This window comes from Crinia signifera, chromosome 3 (genome assembly GCF_055691185.1).
Source record: "Crinia signifera chromosome 3, ASM5569118v1, whole genome shotgun sequence".
Lineage (NCBI taxonomy): Eukaryota > Metazoa > Chordata > Amphibia > Anura > Myobatrachidae > Crinia > Crinia signifera.
Genome location: NC_139219.1, coordinates 140,469,313 through 140,486,447, shown reverse-complemented (window position 1 = coordinate 140,486,447; position 17,135 = coordinate 140,469,313).

The window sequence follows — 17,135 nt, the reverse complement described above, 5'->3', positions numbered from 1 at the left end:
ATCTGTTTAGAAGTGAAAAAGTGCTTTTGTTAAGGTGGTATATACTTTCACTTCGGGCCCGCAGGAGCAATGTGAGACGCAATAGGGGTACAGTGACGGTAATGAAGATGTGGCTTAAGAACTTTAAAAATCACTTTTGGGCAGGAAGCACATGTTGAGGGATATAGGAGGAGGTGGGCAGTGTATAATGATTTACAGTAACTGTTTTTCCAAACAATTAATGGCAGCTACTGCGTAATGGTGCAGATGCTATTGTGGGACTCACTTGCAATGCGATTGAATTGCACAGGAGATCAGGATGGGTGGTGATGATGGTGAGATCCTGCAACTGCTGGTCAGATCCTGCTTTTGGGTCTCTCACCCCTTGTTTGGCACCATAGGCGAATCTTGAGGGTGGTCCGGGGGTGCACTGGACCACCCATTAGACCATTTTGTAGCTGAGGGATGGGGCTTTTTAATGAGCCCAGCCCCGTGTCTCTAGCCCCCTGGGGACCGGAGATACTGCCAGACAAAGCTGGAACATTTTTTCCTATAGGATAACATGGGACCCGCTAATTCCAACCCCCACCCAGTTCAACGGCTGCCAGTTCCCCCTTCGGCATCACTGAAGCTCGAGGTTGATCTCAATCGAACCCAAATCGCTGGGCCTTCAATCTGATACCAGGCTGGATCCATATGGGTTAATTGGTTCCAGGGATATTGAGGTTAAACCATTTTTTTTTTCATTTCTTAAATGTAATTTCATGACTGTTTATGTTCTTTGAGGACAAATTTCTCTGGAACCAAACAGCCCAGTTTCACAGGACCAAAATCATTAGAAGCCAACTCAAAAGTTCTTCAATATGATACTGGTCTCATGTAAATGGGTCAGTTGGTTCTGAAGATATAGCTGGTTGGTTAAAGGGGGGTAGGGAGAGGGGAGTGGTTGCTTCTCCCCCTCACACCATAAGCAGCACTAATGTGGCAAATATGTAATGGGCATTATGGTTTGGTATATAGTATGTAATGGACATCATGATGTGTGGTACAATGTGTAATGGGCATTATGGTGTGTGGCCTTATGTGTAATTGGCATTACGGCGTGTGGCTTTATGTGTAATGGGTATTACGGAGTTTGCTAAAATGTGTAATGGGCATTACTGTGTATGGTCTAAAGTTTAATACCACACCCCTTTTTGTGATGCCACGCCTCCTTCCCATGAGACCACGCCCCCTTTTTACCGCGCAGCTACGCCGCCCAAAGGTCCCCCTGCTATTATGTCTAGATCTGGGACCACCCATTACCATAATTCTAGATTCGCCTATGTTTGGCACCTCTGGATCAGGAACAGTATTTCCAATTGGAAACCATACTATCAGTCTGTGACTGCAACATAACTCACCTAAATATGGTGAGATGTGTTCACATAAAGGTTTATTTGGTAATTATTATATATGAAAACAAACGATTGGTCATCGAATTTCGGTGACCTGATTGGGCGCTAATGTGTCTGTAAAATTGCTAGTACATATACTTTTAGATAAAGACAAAATATAGATATGTATATACCAGCTGCAGCTTTCTATATGTTCAAGTGTTTGAACATATAATTTGTATTTAGTCCGGTACCAGAAATCTGGATCCAGACTTCACACAGAAAGAACCAGAAAACCCTAAGGTTGGAAATGCTGCGCTAATTTGATACTGTCTCTTTTAAAAATCAATACACCATGAATGACCATACGTGCAATAACAAGCTGGAGACTGTCTTAGAAAAATATCAAAAGTATTTATTACATGTAATTTCTTATAGAATAGGTGGCCACCTATAAAACAATTCTATATATCAATTATAAAAATCAAAAATAATAATTGTACTGCGCATACATTTAAAAACATACACAGGAATGAGCTTTGAAGTTGGTATTATTTACTATCTTTTGTGTATGTATATATATATATGTCCTTATGGGACACAGTGTTGCTAGCCTAAGATCAAAAATTATTGACCATGTGCCTTTGCCAGCGCGGGGTGGAAATAGGGATAGACTCCTTCTTCAAGCGGAGGCCCGCTGGATATTTGTTCTTGATACCCTATCACCGAGGGGACTTAATGAGCAGCATGGGCTGCATAGTTTCTTGTAGCCTTCTCAATGTATAATACTACTTTATTTGCAGAATACGCAATGTATCATATTATCATTATTGTTGTCATGACGATGCAGCACAATGTTTAAATGTTTCCTGTTTTGTCTGTAAATTTTAAATGTATTGTCGATCTTTTATAATCACGTTTTCACTATTTATTTACATCTTGTTTCAGTTGCTATGGCAACCTTATGCCCTGTGAAAGTCCCATATGCATTCCACGTACAAGTATTGTCTGACAGAGCTGATGTCATGAAGTAGCGCCCGGGATGAATGACGCGTCATTTGACGCGACCCGGAAGTGCACTGGTGCCATCAGGCAATCGGCGCTTACAGCGTGGACGCGGCAGGTGGATGGACACAGGTGAGTATGATTATTGTATTGAGGGGTGGGTCCCTAAGGGGTATTTATTGTGCACATGTACTACTGTTTGGTTGTACCCTGACGACGAGCTAAGGCTCGAAACACTGTGTTGGTGCATACACCTATTTCTGCAATAAAGCAGCACTTTGATTGAATTTCCGTCTCCGAGTGCCACCTTGCTTCTGCTGTATTGAGGACCGACTGGTTTGTGGAAGGCACCGGGGCAAGCTGCCTACTGTGTATATCGTGGAGTGCCTGATCTACTCTATTACCTATTTTTGGTTTGGATGAGAAGTGGCGAGCTGATCCTGACACCATATCAAGGCACCCACCCGTCGATTGTTTCACCCGGAGGGGAGTACCTACCCGTTTGCTGCATCGCTTTAAGGACTGCTGGTCCCGTTGAGGAAGCTGCGTGTCTTATATCTGATGCTATGGAGACCCCTATTCCAGGTGTGAATTTGTCCCAGGTTGATACCGGTGATTTTTTTAGTTATTCTGATGTGGAGGTGGATGCTATATTACAGGCTGCTGGACGCACAGCAAATGTTACCATTGCTGACAATGAAGAGCTGTACAGAGACAGAGTTTCTTCTCAAAAAGAGAGAAATTGATTACACCATGCATGCCTCCACACTGGCTGACTATTATAGGGACAAGCAAATCCCCCGAGGCTTTCGGGTCAGGAACGTTCCCACAATTGGCAGCCAAAGCGTGGCCTTTTGCAAAAAGTGGGTCAGCATTTTAAATAAGTGTTCCATGGACCTTGTACTACTAGTTGTTGATGAAGCAACTAAGGAACTGGCGGTGATCAAGAACAAGCTGTCCACCTTTGAGACTGCACACAAAAACTGTCTAAGTGATGATTCACAAAATGATTGGTGCTCCAAGTTGGAGAAACAAGTTGAACAATATCGTAAGGACTTGCAGCGCTTTAAACGTGAAAAACGCCGCAAAGTATCACTTGATTATGAACAAAACAGAGTGTACCAGTGGCTCAGCACGAAGAGACCCCAAGGGGGAAGAAAGCCGTATGAGAGACGCCCAAGAAAACAATACTACACTGATTATGAGGGCAGTAGCACGTCTGCTAGTGAAAACGACGTGCAAACACCATCTACCTCCAGCAATGCCCACCCTTTAGGGGCAATTACCCGTGCTTCCCTCAAGCCTCCAGCCGGCCGCGGTCGAGGGGCAGGACGCGGCGAGGCCAACAAAGCGAAAGGCAAAGTAGGGCGGCGTGCCGCAAGATGACCAAAGACTTGGTTTTCAACTTGTCCTCCACTCCCTTGGACCCTATGGAAATCGAGGTACTGTCCAAGGGTTTATCTTTTGTACCTTCTTCTTCACGTGACAAGTTTCAATGGCGGGTGGATTGTTTTAGATTTGGTCATTCATTGAGATTGAAAGAACATTTTGGCCAACAAGAGTCTAGAAGCGATACTCCCTCTGAGATTCCAGCCCAGCTCAAAAGGCTATTACCCCGTTCTTCTTTTGACCCCCAAACCCACATCCCTTCTGTCCAGGCCTTTACTAGGATGATGGAGGCATCAGCTGACACTGAACTGTCTGGGGTGCCCTTGTCCCATAATCTGTCGTTGGCCGAAAGGACTGCCTTGCGGGCTCTATGTGATAGAACTGACATTGTTATACGCAAGGCAGATAAGGGGGGTTCTGTAGTGGTGCAGGATTTGAGCAAATATATTTCTGAATGTCAACGTCAATTGTCTGATGTATCGATTTATGACAGCTTACAGCAGGACCCCTCCGTGGGATTCAAGGCGGAGTTAGATGGTATCTTAAATGTTGCATTTAACACAGGTGTGATTTCTGAAAATGTTTGTAGTGCGTTACAGACCTCATTCCCTATAACACCTTTATTCTACACCTTACCCAAGGTGCATAAGGGATTGGTGGATCCCCCTGGTAGGCCTATAATCTCTGCCAGGGGGTCACTGTATCACCCTGTGTCCACTTATTTGGATGCATATTTGAATCCTTGTGTTCAGCAAACTGCTGCATATCTCAAGGATACTAATATGCTTATAAAGCAATTACAGGAGGTAGCTAACTGGCCATATGACATGCTGCTTTGCAGCGCCAATGTAACAAGCCTTTATACGTGCATCCCCCATCAGGAGGGGATGGAGGCCACCCGCAACTTGTTACAGGGCAACCCATGTTACGCTGGCCCTCCTATCGAATTTTTTATGCAACTGTTGTCTCTTACGCTCAATAGAAATTACTTCACCTTTGATGGCCAGATGTTTAGACAGCGCTTAGGCTGTGCAATGGGGTCCCCAGTGGCCCCATCGTACGCTAATGCCTATATGTGTGATATTGACAACAAATTATTTTTGGATGGCCCGATGAAGGGTGAAGTATTGCTATATTTGAGGTACATCAACGACCTCCTGATTTTTTGGGGGGGTCTGAGAGTTCATTGATACAGCTGTTTGAACAACATAATGCCTCTGCTAGCCCGGTTAAATTCACTTTTTCTATCAGTACACATACGGTCAACTTTTTGGATGTGAAGATGACTTTGGTTGACAATAAATTGTCCACATCCGTATACGTAAAGGAGACGGATCGCAACACACTGTTGTGACATGAGAGTTGCCATCCGTTACCTTTGCGTAAAGGTCTACCCTTTTCTCAAATGTTGAGAGTAAGGCGTATCACTAGTGACCCAGAACAAACTGTGACTGACCTCAATTTAATGCAGGACAAATTCGAGCAACGTGGTTATAGAAAGAAAGATCTTGATATGGTTAAAAAGAAAGTTCTGGAGACCCCCAGGGAAGTGGTTTTAAATCCTACTGTGACAAACATCAAAGCACAAGACAAATTACCCTGGGTCAACCAATATGCGGTTGATAGTCCAGAAGTCACTAAACAAGTCAAACAATATTGGCCATTAATCACGTCTGATAAATCTCTAGTTGGCTTGAATAAGATGCAAATTATGCCTGCCTATAAAAGATCGAGGAACCTAAATGGCATGTTGGTTAAGCTAGATATAAGTGAATTGACTAAAAAGGCAGCACCGGTGCATTTTTTGACCAGACAGGCTGGCTGTTATAGATGTGTGGGATGTACCACTTGCAGGGCCCTGCTTGTGGGTAACTTCATCAGTCATCCCCATACCGGCAGAAAAATACCTATCAAATTTGCCGTTACCTGCTCCACCAAATACGTTGTTTACGTTCTGTCTTGTCCATGTGGGCTCTACTATGTGGTCAAGACAGAATGCCAATTTAAAGAGAGAATGGCAAATCATCGCTATGCCATTAGACAGGCTTTGTCTAGTGGCACTAGTGATCAACCAGTGGCTAGACACTGTGTCCTTATGGGACTAGCCTAAGATAAAAAATTATTGACCATGTGCCTTTGCCAGCGCGGGGTGGAAATAGGGGTAGACTCCTTCTTCAAGCGGAGGCCCGCTGGATATTTGTTCTTGATACCCTATCACCGAGGGGACTTAATGAGCAGCATGGGCTGCATAGTTTCTTGTAGCCTTCTCAATGTATAATACTACTTTATTTGCAGAATACGCAATGTATCATATTATCATTATTGTTGTCATGACGATGCAGCACAATGTTTAAATGTTTCCTGTTTTGTCTGTAAATTTTAAATGTATTGTCGATCTTTTATAATCACGTTTTCACTATTTATTTACATCTTGTTTCAGTTGCTATGGCAGCCTTATGCCCTGTGAAAGTCCCATACGCGTTCCACGTACAAGTATTGTCTGACAGCGCTGAAGTCATGAAGAAGCGCCCGGGATGAATGACGTGTCATTTGACGCGACCCGGAAGTGCACTGGTGCCATCAGGCAATCGGCGCTTACAGCATGGACGCGGCAGGTGGATGGACACAGGTGAGTATGATTATTGTATTGATTGGTGGGTCCCTAAGGGGTATTTATTGTGCACATGTACTACTGTTTGGTTGTACCCTGACGACGAGCTAAGGCTCGAAACACTGTGTTGGTGCATACACCTATTTATGCAATAAAGCAGCACTTTGATTGAATTTCCGTCTCTGAGTGCCACCTTGCTTCTGCTGTATGTGTATATATATATATATATATATATATATAATATATAGAGTGGTATATTTCTCCAAATTTATGCCACAGATGTTTTCAGAGTCTTGGATGATATGGATACAAATTGCCAAATGGAAATAATGTTCCTATATATAAAGGAAATGACCAAGCTTGTACCCGCAGTGATGCTGGGCCATGGCCCGGCATCACTGCGGGTATAAGCTTGGCCATTTCCTTTATATATTCCAGCTACCAGAAGGAGACTTGAAAGGAACAGTGCCTGGGAGTTGTACACACTTGGAGTTTGTCTTGTGGCTCTGTTAGGAGGTCAATATCCCCTAGTGTATATTCCCGGCCAGAGGCGTAACTAGAACTTTGTGGGCCCCATAGCAAAAATTATATTTTTATATAGCCTTCAAGGTGTCAGTCAAGAGACTTCCTCCAATCACATGCAATCACATTTCAGGTGTACTAATGCACTTGATGTGTACCTAGTCAGGTGCGATTGCAATAAATATATATGGCAGCCCATCTGATCTGCAATGCAATGCACAGTGGAACACACCTGGCATCACAAACACAGGAAAAGGACATACAATAATCACACTAGTGGATGGGCGCCTTTAGTAAATTGTGGGACATACCTTTTTTAGGCTGATTCATTCATAAAGCACCTATGGACTTCTGTTCCTCCACATATTGTTGTTTGGTCCCATTTAGAATTTACAGGAATTGAAAAAATGATAATGCAGAAAACACATTAATATACATAAATTATTGATAATAAAACCACATGCACATCTATAACTGAACATGCTGCAGAGTTAACTCGGCCCTTATAGATTGTACTGGAAAACCCTGTCTCAGGTGTTGTGAAGATTAACCTCTACATGCTCAATTGTCTGACTGAGCTATGTACAGTATGTCAAATGGGTAATTCATCAATGTCATAAACAATAAACCCTCAGGCGACCACACATGCTGTATGTATTGGGGTCACTGCCATCCTTTCAGACATCTCTTCTCACTGGAAAGTCATCTCCAACATGGGGTGAAATTTTTACTCTGTACCATAAAGGGGGATTAGCATTGATCGTGCCTTGTTAGGGAATTACTGCACCAATGTATGCCAAGAAAATGCTATTTACAACATTACTGGATGGTCACACAGGTAAGACAAAAGGGAAAGGACTCGGGTGTTGGGGCACTCTCTTACAAAATTAGTTTAAAAAATGTAACTCTTATTAGTATATTTTAAGAAATATCATGTCAAAACATACCTGTCATGACCACCATGGCTGCTACCCTGATCCCCTATGCTGTGCCTAGCTCTGGGTCCTGCAGCAGCGTGTCTCATACCTTAGCGCTCACCTCCGCTCCGGTGCCTTGTGCTGGTGGGGTGCAGATGTCCGTGCTGTCACCGCGTGGTGACAGTGGTACGCTGTGCTCCAGTGCCACGCAGGACATGGGTAGTGTATGTGAGACGCCATGTGTGTCCGTTCCTGGTTAGGCCCTGACTGGAAATGCCGGCAGACTGCGCAGCTGCGCACACTCAATGCCGGCTGGATTTTGTCACCTTCACTGGCGGCCGCCTTCTTTTTGGTTTACCCATCCAGTACTGTACGGCTCCACCCCCGCCTGTTAGGTGGCTGTCCAATAACTGCACAGCTCACCTCTTAAGTACTGATTGGCCAGACAGACCGGCAGTCAGTACAATGATGTCCATGCCTTAAACTGCATTGCTCTGTCCTGGCTCTCTGTAGTGTTTACTACAGTTCCTGACCTCCTGTGAAAGTCTTCTCTCCTCCTGCCAATCGTCTACTGCCTACCTGTGGACCTTGGAACCTGCTGCCGCCAATAAGGACCGATCAAGGTTAGCCCCCCAAAGGGGTATTATCTTTAACCTGTATCCTGACGGTTATTCTCCTTGGTTACCCCTGGTTCAGCAGCCACGATCATAATCTGCAAGGACTCCCAGACTTCACCATGCAATCCTTCATCCTTCATTCACCATCCAATCATCCAATCCTTCAGCCAATCATCCAATCCTTCATCCAATCTTTAATCCAATCATCCAATCCTCATTCAGTCATTCAACTTATTACTCAATCATCCAATTCTTCATCCAATCATCCAACCCTGAAACCAATCATCCAATTCTTCGACCAATCCTGCAATATTTCTTCAATTATCAAGCATCTTCACCTTCTTCAATAGAGACTTATATTATTGACTTTTATCATTTCACAAACCTACAGTATATTATCGTGCCATCAATTACCACCTGTATTACAGTACCTTTAATAAATAAGGTTTATTTTACTTCATTGTTTCTTCACTTCTCTCGTTAATGCAACATCCCTATATTTAAGCACCTAGCCTCCGTTATACTTCAGCTGGTGCTTCACGGAACGTGACAGTTTGTACTGACTCCATGGATCCAGCATCAGGTCTGGAGCGAGGCTCTGCTCCAGTTCAACAACTGGCGGCTCGCCTGGATCAACAGGAGGCTGCCCAAGAGCAAGTTATTCATGCCCTCCACGATCTGATTAAAAGACTGGATACACTTCAAACAACTTTTCAAAAAGGCCAGGGGTCAATAACTACACTGGCGCCATCGCCCAGAACCATGGCTTTAACGACGGGAGTCACTGCTCACCTTCAACTTCCTACTCCAGCCAAATTTGATGGAAATTCCAAAAACTGTAGGGGGTTTATCATTCAATGCGAAATTCATTTTGAACTACAGTCTTCATACTTCCCTACTGAGTGAACCAAAGTAGCTTACATTATATCCCTCCTTACCGGCTCTGCTCTCAATTGGGCATCCCCTCTGTGGGAAAAAGCAGACTCTATTTTATCTGATTACATTCGTTTCATCTCTACCTTCAAAATCATCTTTGATGAACCAGGCCGACTCAGTTCTGCTGCAACAGAAATTCTTCGTCTGCATCAAGGACCCAGAACTGTAGGACAATATCTAGTTCAGATTAAAATCCTAGCAGCTGAATTGGCCTGGAATGAGGAGGCTTTCCTCGCAGCATTCATAAATGGACTCTCGGATAAAATTAAAGATGAGCTAGTGGCCCGAGATTTGCCATCTGCCTCTGCACCAAAATTGATTTGAGGCTCAGAGAGAGAACTCAGGAGAGGAGTCGAGCCAATTCTAATCCAATTCCTCTTGTCTCTAAAAATCCTTCTCTACCAGCGGAGGAACCTATGCAATTCAACCGCTTCAAACTAACTCCAGCTGAGCATAAACGTCGTCATGATGAGCGCCTCTGTCTTTACTGTGCTGACTCGCAGCATGCCGTCGATTCCTGTCCTAAGAAGCCGGGAAACGCCAGAACCTAATCTGTAAGAGAGAGGGCAGGTTAGGGGATCTTATCACCTCTCCAAATAACAAAGACTGTATTTTGCAAGTTTCCCTACAAATTAAACATCAGCTCAGACAGTTGCCAGCTCTTCTCGACTCAGGAGCAGCAGAGAGTTTCATCACCACTGATGTTGTTAAACGTTGGCGTCTACCTACCACCCCCTTCAGCGCCCAGTGTACCTTACCGCTATAGATGGGAGTCGTATATTAGGAGAAACTGTCAGGCTAAAGACTCAACCCTTAACCTTGCAAATTGGTCCACATGTGGAAAAAATACAGTTCTTTGTCATTCCCAAATCCTCCTACCCAATTGTTTTGGGCCTTCCCTGGCTACGTACCCATAATCCCAGTGTTATTTGGGTAACGTCCCAGGTTCAAAGTTGGGGTGCCACCTGTACTAAATCATGTCTCCAATCCATGGCACCTACTCGTCAAGTCTCCCTTCAGATTCCAGAGGGACTGCCTAACCAGTATCAAGACTTTTCCAATGTTTTCTCTAAAAAAGCCACCGATAAACTAACCCCCATCGTCCATGGGACTGCTCTATCGAGTTAATACCAGGAAAAAACCCTCATCGAGGTCGCACTTACCCTTTGTCGTTGCCCGAAACTCAAGTCATGTCAGACTATATAGAGGAAAATCTGGCTAAAGGGTTTATCCGCCCATCATCTTCACCTGCTGGGGCTGGTTTCTTTTTTGTTAAAGAAAGATGGAGGATTGCGACCCTGTAACGGTTATCGGTGTTTAAATGAAATCACCATAAAAAACGTTACCCACTACCACTCATCACGGAACTTTTTCTTTTTGATAGGATTAAAGGGGCCATCATCTTTTCAAAATTAGATCTTCGCGGAGCTTACAATCTTATCCGCATCCGTTAGGGAGATGAGTGGAAAACCGCTTTCAATAATAGAGATGGACACTACGAATACCTTGTCATGCCTTTCGGTCTAAGTAATGCTCCAGCGGTTTTTCAGTCTTATATGAATGAATTGTTTCATGATCTCCTGTACAAATATGTGGTGGTTTATCGTGATGATATTCTGATATTTGCCAACAGCCTTCAAAAACATCGGGAAATTGTCAGAGATGTACTCTCTCGTTTTAGAAAGAACTCTCTTTTCTGTAACCTGGAAAAATGTATTTTTGAAGTTTCTTCCATACTTTTTTTGGTTATATTTTATCCGGCTCCGGTCTGAAGATGGATCCAGCAAAAGTGGAAGCCATTCAGTCGTGGCCTCATCCTCATACCCTTCAAGGAGTCCAAAGGTTCCTCGGATTTGCTAATTATTATAGGAAATTCATCAAAGGCTTTTCTACCATTGTTGCTCCAATAACTGCTCTTACTCGCAAAAATGTCAAACCTTCCAAATGGGATACCGAGGCTACTAATGCCTTCTTGTTACTTAAAAAGAAGTTCACTTCAGCGCCAGTTCTGATTCAACCAGATGTCAGTCTACTATTCACTCTCGAGGTTGACGCCTCTGCCATCGGCGTGGGAGCAGTGCTTTCACAGACCAAAAATTATGGTCAGCTGCATCCATGTGGTTTTTTCTCTAAAAAATTCTCCTCAGCTGAGCAGAGCTATGCCATAGGAGACCAAGAACTTTTAGCTATCAGAATGGCCTTGGAGTAGTTCCATTATTTACTTGAGGGAGCAGTTCATGTCATTAATATTATTACTGATCACAAAAATTTGCTTTACTTGAAAAATGCTGAATGTCTTAACCCCCGTCAAGCCAGATGGGCATTGTTCTTTTCCAGATGCAACTTCAAATTGACCTTTTCTCCTGGAGCGAAGAATCATAAAGCAGATGCCTTGTCTAGGTCATGGGAAACTGAGGAGGAGTCTAAATCTTACAAAGGAAGTTCAATCATTGATCCTCTTGATTTTGCTGCAACAACTGTGCAAGTACCAGTCTCTCCAGGTAAAACCTTTGTTAAACCTAATTCAAGAAAGCAGATTCTGCATTGGGCACATAATTCCAAGTTTTCCGGTCATCCGGGGATTCAAAAGACCTATGAATTCCTGTCACGTCGATATTGGTGGCCTGCTCTGAAAAGGGATGTTCAGGAGTACATTGCTTCCTGTCCTCATTGTGCCTGACATAAGTCTTCCAATTTAGCTCCAGTAGGTCCATTAAGGCCACTTTCCATTCCAAAGGGGCCTTGGACTCATTTGTCAATGGACTTTATTACGGATCTTCCATAATCTGATGGTTATACCCCCATATGGGTCGTCATAGACAGATTTTCCAAGATGGCCCACTTCATACCTCTATGGGGTTTACCTTCAGCTCCAAAATTGGCAAACTTGTTCATCAAAGAGATCTTCAGAACCCATGGGCTACCTGAAGAAATTGTGTCAGATCGAGGTGTACAATTTGTTGCAAAATTCTGGCGAGCTTTATGTAAAATCCTTAAAATTAAGCTTAATTTTAGTACAGCCTACCATCCGCAATCCAACGGCCAGACGGAGAGGGTCAACCAAGATGTAGAGACTTTTCTTCGATTACATGTATCCTCTTCCCAGGATGATTGGGTCGAGGTGTTTGCCATGGGCCGAATTTGGGCATAACAATCAATACCATTCGTCTTCTTCTTCTACCCCTTTCTTTGTTAACTATGGCTTCCATCCTAGGGTTCCTGATTTCCAGCGGCTGCCTTAAACATCTGTGCCAGCAGTAACTTTGACCCTCCAGCAGCTTCAACAACACTGGAGGAAAGTCAGGAAATCCTCAACAAAAGCCTCACAAAGGTATAAAGAGTTTTCTGATAGAAGAAGAAGAGCTGCTCCCACCTGGAGAGTGGGAGATAAGGTATGGCTGTCTACTCGTAACCTTCGCCTTCGGGTTCCTTCAATGAAATTTACACCCTGTTTAATTGGTCCATTCTCGATAACACAGGTCATCAACCCAGTTGCCTACAAGTTAAAATTGCCAAATTACTTGAGAATTCCCAATTAATTTTATGTATCATTATTGAAACCATTAATTCTAATCAAATTTCACGCTGCTCTACCTAAGTCTCCTAAAGTCTTTACCCACAGGGGCATCGAACTCCCGGGGCTCCAGGGCTGAAGAGTCCGGGGTCCTGGATCCGAAGAAATCCATGAAATCCGAGAAAGTCGGCTCCTTATTGGATGCTAGGCGGCCAATAGAATCATTCGGATTAGAGGCGCGGAAGATGAAACATTGTTGCACCTCTCAAAGTCCAATGGGTACCGGCGACTGACTACGGCGGAGACAGAGAAGACGGAGAAGATGAGGGGATCTTCGCCAGAGGACCTGGGTGAGTAGGATTTCCTTCCACAGGTCCCCCATGGATTTCTTCGGATCCAGGACTCTTCAGCCCTGGAGCCCTGGAGCCCCGGACCAGCCCCGGAACCAAGGAAACAGAACCGGACCCTGGGACCTACCGACGGGCTCAAGATAGGTAAGTATCAGTATGTATGGGCTTTGGATGTATTAAAGTTTTATTTTTATTGGGTGTCAGTGTGTGTTTATTTAACTATTATTTTTACTGTGGAACTACAAGTGCCAGCGGGCCCTTTAATGCCCCGCATGCTGGGACTTGTGGTTCTCCAAGTCCCAGCATGCGGGGGAGGCTTGCTGGGACTCATAGTTCCACAGTATAAGACAATAGTTTATCATCTATTTTTTACACCAGTTATCAGCTCGATGCCCATCGCCCAAGGGCATCGAGGACAGCCCCAGGCTTCAGCATGGGCAGGTAAGTTCTGGAGAGGGGGGACCCCTTCTTTGGGGGGGGTCCTCACTCCCCCAGGGCCACTGCCCATGCTGACCGGTCAGGGGGATGAATGCTTTGGCCGGGGGGGCTTGTATAAAAAGTCTCCCCCCGGCTGTGGCATTAACCTGCTGGCTGGCTGGGCCTGGTACTGGTTCTTGAAATACGGGGGACCCCTACTCATTTTGTCCCCCGTATTTTGGGAACCAGGACCGGCCCTTGAGCCTGGTGCTGGTTTTATAAAATCCAGAGGAACCCTATTTGTTTTGCCCCGTGATTTTATGAAACCAGGACCAGCTCTTTGAGCCCGGGGCTGGTTAAGCTCAGGAGGGGGACCCCATGCGTTTTTTTTCCCGTTTTTTTTTTTAACCAGAAATTGCAAGTTTGGAAATGTGCACATTTTCATGACTGAAAATGCGCACATTTCCATGACTTAAAATCACCACAAATCACCACAAATCGCACCATATCACACTTTTTAGCCGCTTATTCGAATACCATTAAATATGCGATATACACATGAAAAATCCGGGGAAAAAAGTACGATTTGCGGCGATATGGTGCGATTTTAAAAAGTGCGAAAAACTCTCATTCCATTAAATGTCACCCATTGTACCTTTATCAGACACATATGTAGTATTCATATAAAATAGATTTTAGAAAATAATGGAAAAAGGGAGGATGAAAGAACAGAAATAAAAAATACAAAAATATATATTTTTTTAAAGGAGGGGGGTAAGGTAGAGAGTGAGGGACAAACACTGTACACGGCTAAATGGGTCTAGTGTGAAACCAGCTCACTCCAGGCCAGGTATTTGCCTTTGGTACAGAGTGTAATTTGGGGTACACACCAGGACGACCCGCTCACGATGCACATCGTAAGCGGGTCGTCAGTGGCTCGTCCGACCCGCTCACGATGACGCGGGGGGGCACGACCCGCTCACGATGTGCACCGTGAGCGGGTCCGATCCGATGCCGACCCGCACCCGGCTGCAGCAGGTAGGATCTCAATAACGACCGACCGACCCGCGGGACCGCGCATCGGATCGGTATCGGTCCACACCAGGTCAGAAAAGGGCCCGATCAGCACACAATCTACATCCAATTGGTCGGAATTGGATCTAGATTGATGGGATCAGGCCCTAGTCATCCTGGTGTGTACCCAGCATAAGAGTCCCAAATTGAATGACATTTTTTGACACTGTCATTTAGGAGGACCATAATGTACTCCATAGATGCAAGATCCCACATCTTATTAATCAATGAGTTTGAAGAGGGGGCCTCTGATTGCTTCCATTGAGTCACTATAGGTATTTTTCCTGCATTGAATAATTGAAGGCACAATGAATTCTGAGATTTAGATAGGGAATCAAAAGATTTACTAAGAATGGTATGTAGAGGGTCTTTACGAATAGATTGACCAAATATTCTCGATGCCAACTGCATTACCTCATCCCAAAATTTAGATATTACGGTGCATTCCCATCAAATATGGTGGAAGGTACCAATATGCCCACATTGTCTCCAACAAGAATCTGAGGAGCATGGAAAAACCCTAGATATTCTGTCAGGTGTCATGTACCACCGTGAATACATTTTAAAGGAGTTCTTTCTAATGTGGGTGTTAATTGAGGATTTGCTCATATATGGCCTCAGATCGGTCCAGTCCTCGTCCTCCAGGTCTACACCCAAGTCCCGCTCCCAAGCCAACTCATGTTTTTCTTTAGTCACTGGGTTCTGTGGAACGGTCAGTGAGTACAATGTGGATATTGATCCCTTGCAACCAGGACTATAAATACAACGTCAAACAGTGTGGGATTTCTAAATGTATCTGTTTTGTTAATTGAGCTTATGAAGCTAACAATTTGCATATATGGAAAGTTCAAGGTAGTTGAAAGGTTTTGTGGTTCACAAAGTGCTTTGAATTCAGGAGGAGAAAATTCACCTCTAATATGTCTTATTCTATCAATATCAGCTGAAATACAGGGGGCTGAATATGATTTAATGTTCCTTAGAGGGATATCTGGATGTTTCCAGAGCTGGTTGAACGGTGAGGGATAGGAGGATAGATTACATTTTTTATTAGGTTCATCCCATGTCTGCAAAATAGCTTGCACACAGGGGACTTACCCAATTGAAGGTGGTCTCAGCTTTGGGGGGAGCCAAGGGAGATAGCTAACTGAAGGTAGACCTATGAGGTCCGATTCCAAAGTCACCCAAGTTTTATTGCCAGGGAGCTGTAACTTTATTATTGCAACTAGAGGGAAATCAGGCACGATCCCACAAGGGGGTGGATAGAGGGAAGAGATTATGGGGTATTGCAGAATTTACTTGCGGCAGTGTTATATGCTCATTTAATGCTCAATTCACGGCTGTGTGGAAGCTCCTGTTTTCAATATGCTTTGTGTCCTCACTTTCACAGCTGTTTGCATGTTTTATTGTTATCCACTTCCTGTATATTCCCTGTATAAAATAAGATGTTAATTTAATTTTATGCCAGCTTCTTTTATCGTCATTGCCAGTTTTGAATACATTCCCATCTGCCTGCATATACCATGCACATGATAAGTACTGGCAAAGTCTATAACAAAAGTTGTGTGTAAAGAGGAAAATATTCATGTTTGACAAACTGTTTTTTTTTAACATTGTCAGTCAAAACCAAGCACAAATGGCCCACAAAACAATAGGTGTATATGACAGGAAGACAGCTGAGAAAATTAGGAAAAGGAAAAGTAATTGGTAAGCATAATTAGATTGATCACAGCTGGGACACATGAGCCAAATGTAATAAAATGTATTATTTGTTCCAAATAAAACTCTTAAGCTACAAAGTGCTTACTGAAGGGTGAATATTAAAGATATGAAACGGATCCAATTTAAACAATATCAGCATTTGGCGCGTTTTGTGAAGACACTCTGTTAGCTGTGCAAATAATGCAGTTTGTCTGCAGAAGTTAGCAGAATGTTTTATGTGTCAATAAAAATGATAATAAAAATATACAGCTGAGATGTTTTATGAGAAGGGTAATAATTCTGACATCACTCAATGAATGCAGAATTAAATGGGCATTTATAAAATAATTTTGCAATTTTTCAGCAGAGTAAGAAAATCCAGTAACTTTCAAAACCATATTACATACTTCTCAACTTACTGGTTCAGTGACATGGAGGCAGAAAATGTGGCATGGTCTCAGTAAAAGGGGCATGGCTTAATGGGATTGTTGCTATAATGAGCTATGGCTCCCGCTTTTGTCATTGTGAGGGCATGCCCAGTGCATGACCATGCATCCAGCTCCTCTGTCTCACATAAATACATGCTTTGCATGGCTAAACTCAGTGCCGTCAGCTGCGTAACATGCTAAAGGGTGTCTGGAGCAACATTTGAATAGCCCATTACCATAGATGGACATTACCATAGACGCCCATGGGAGGGCGCCAGCAACAAACTAATCAGCCCCACTGT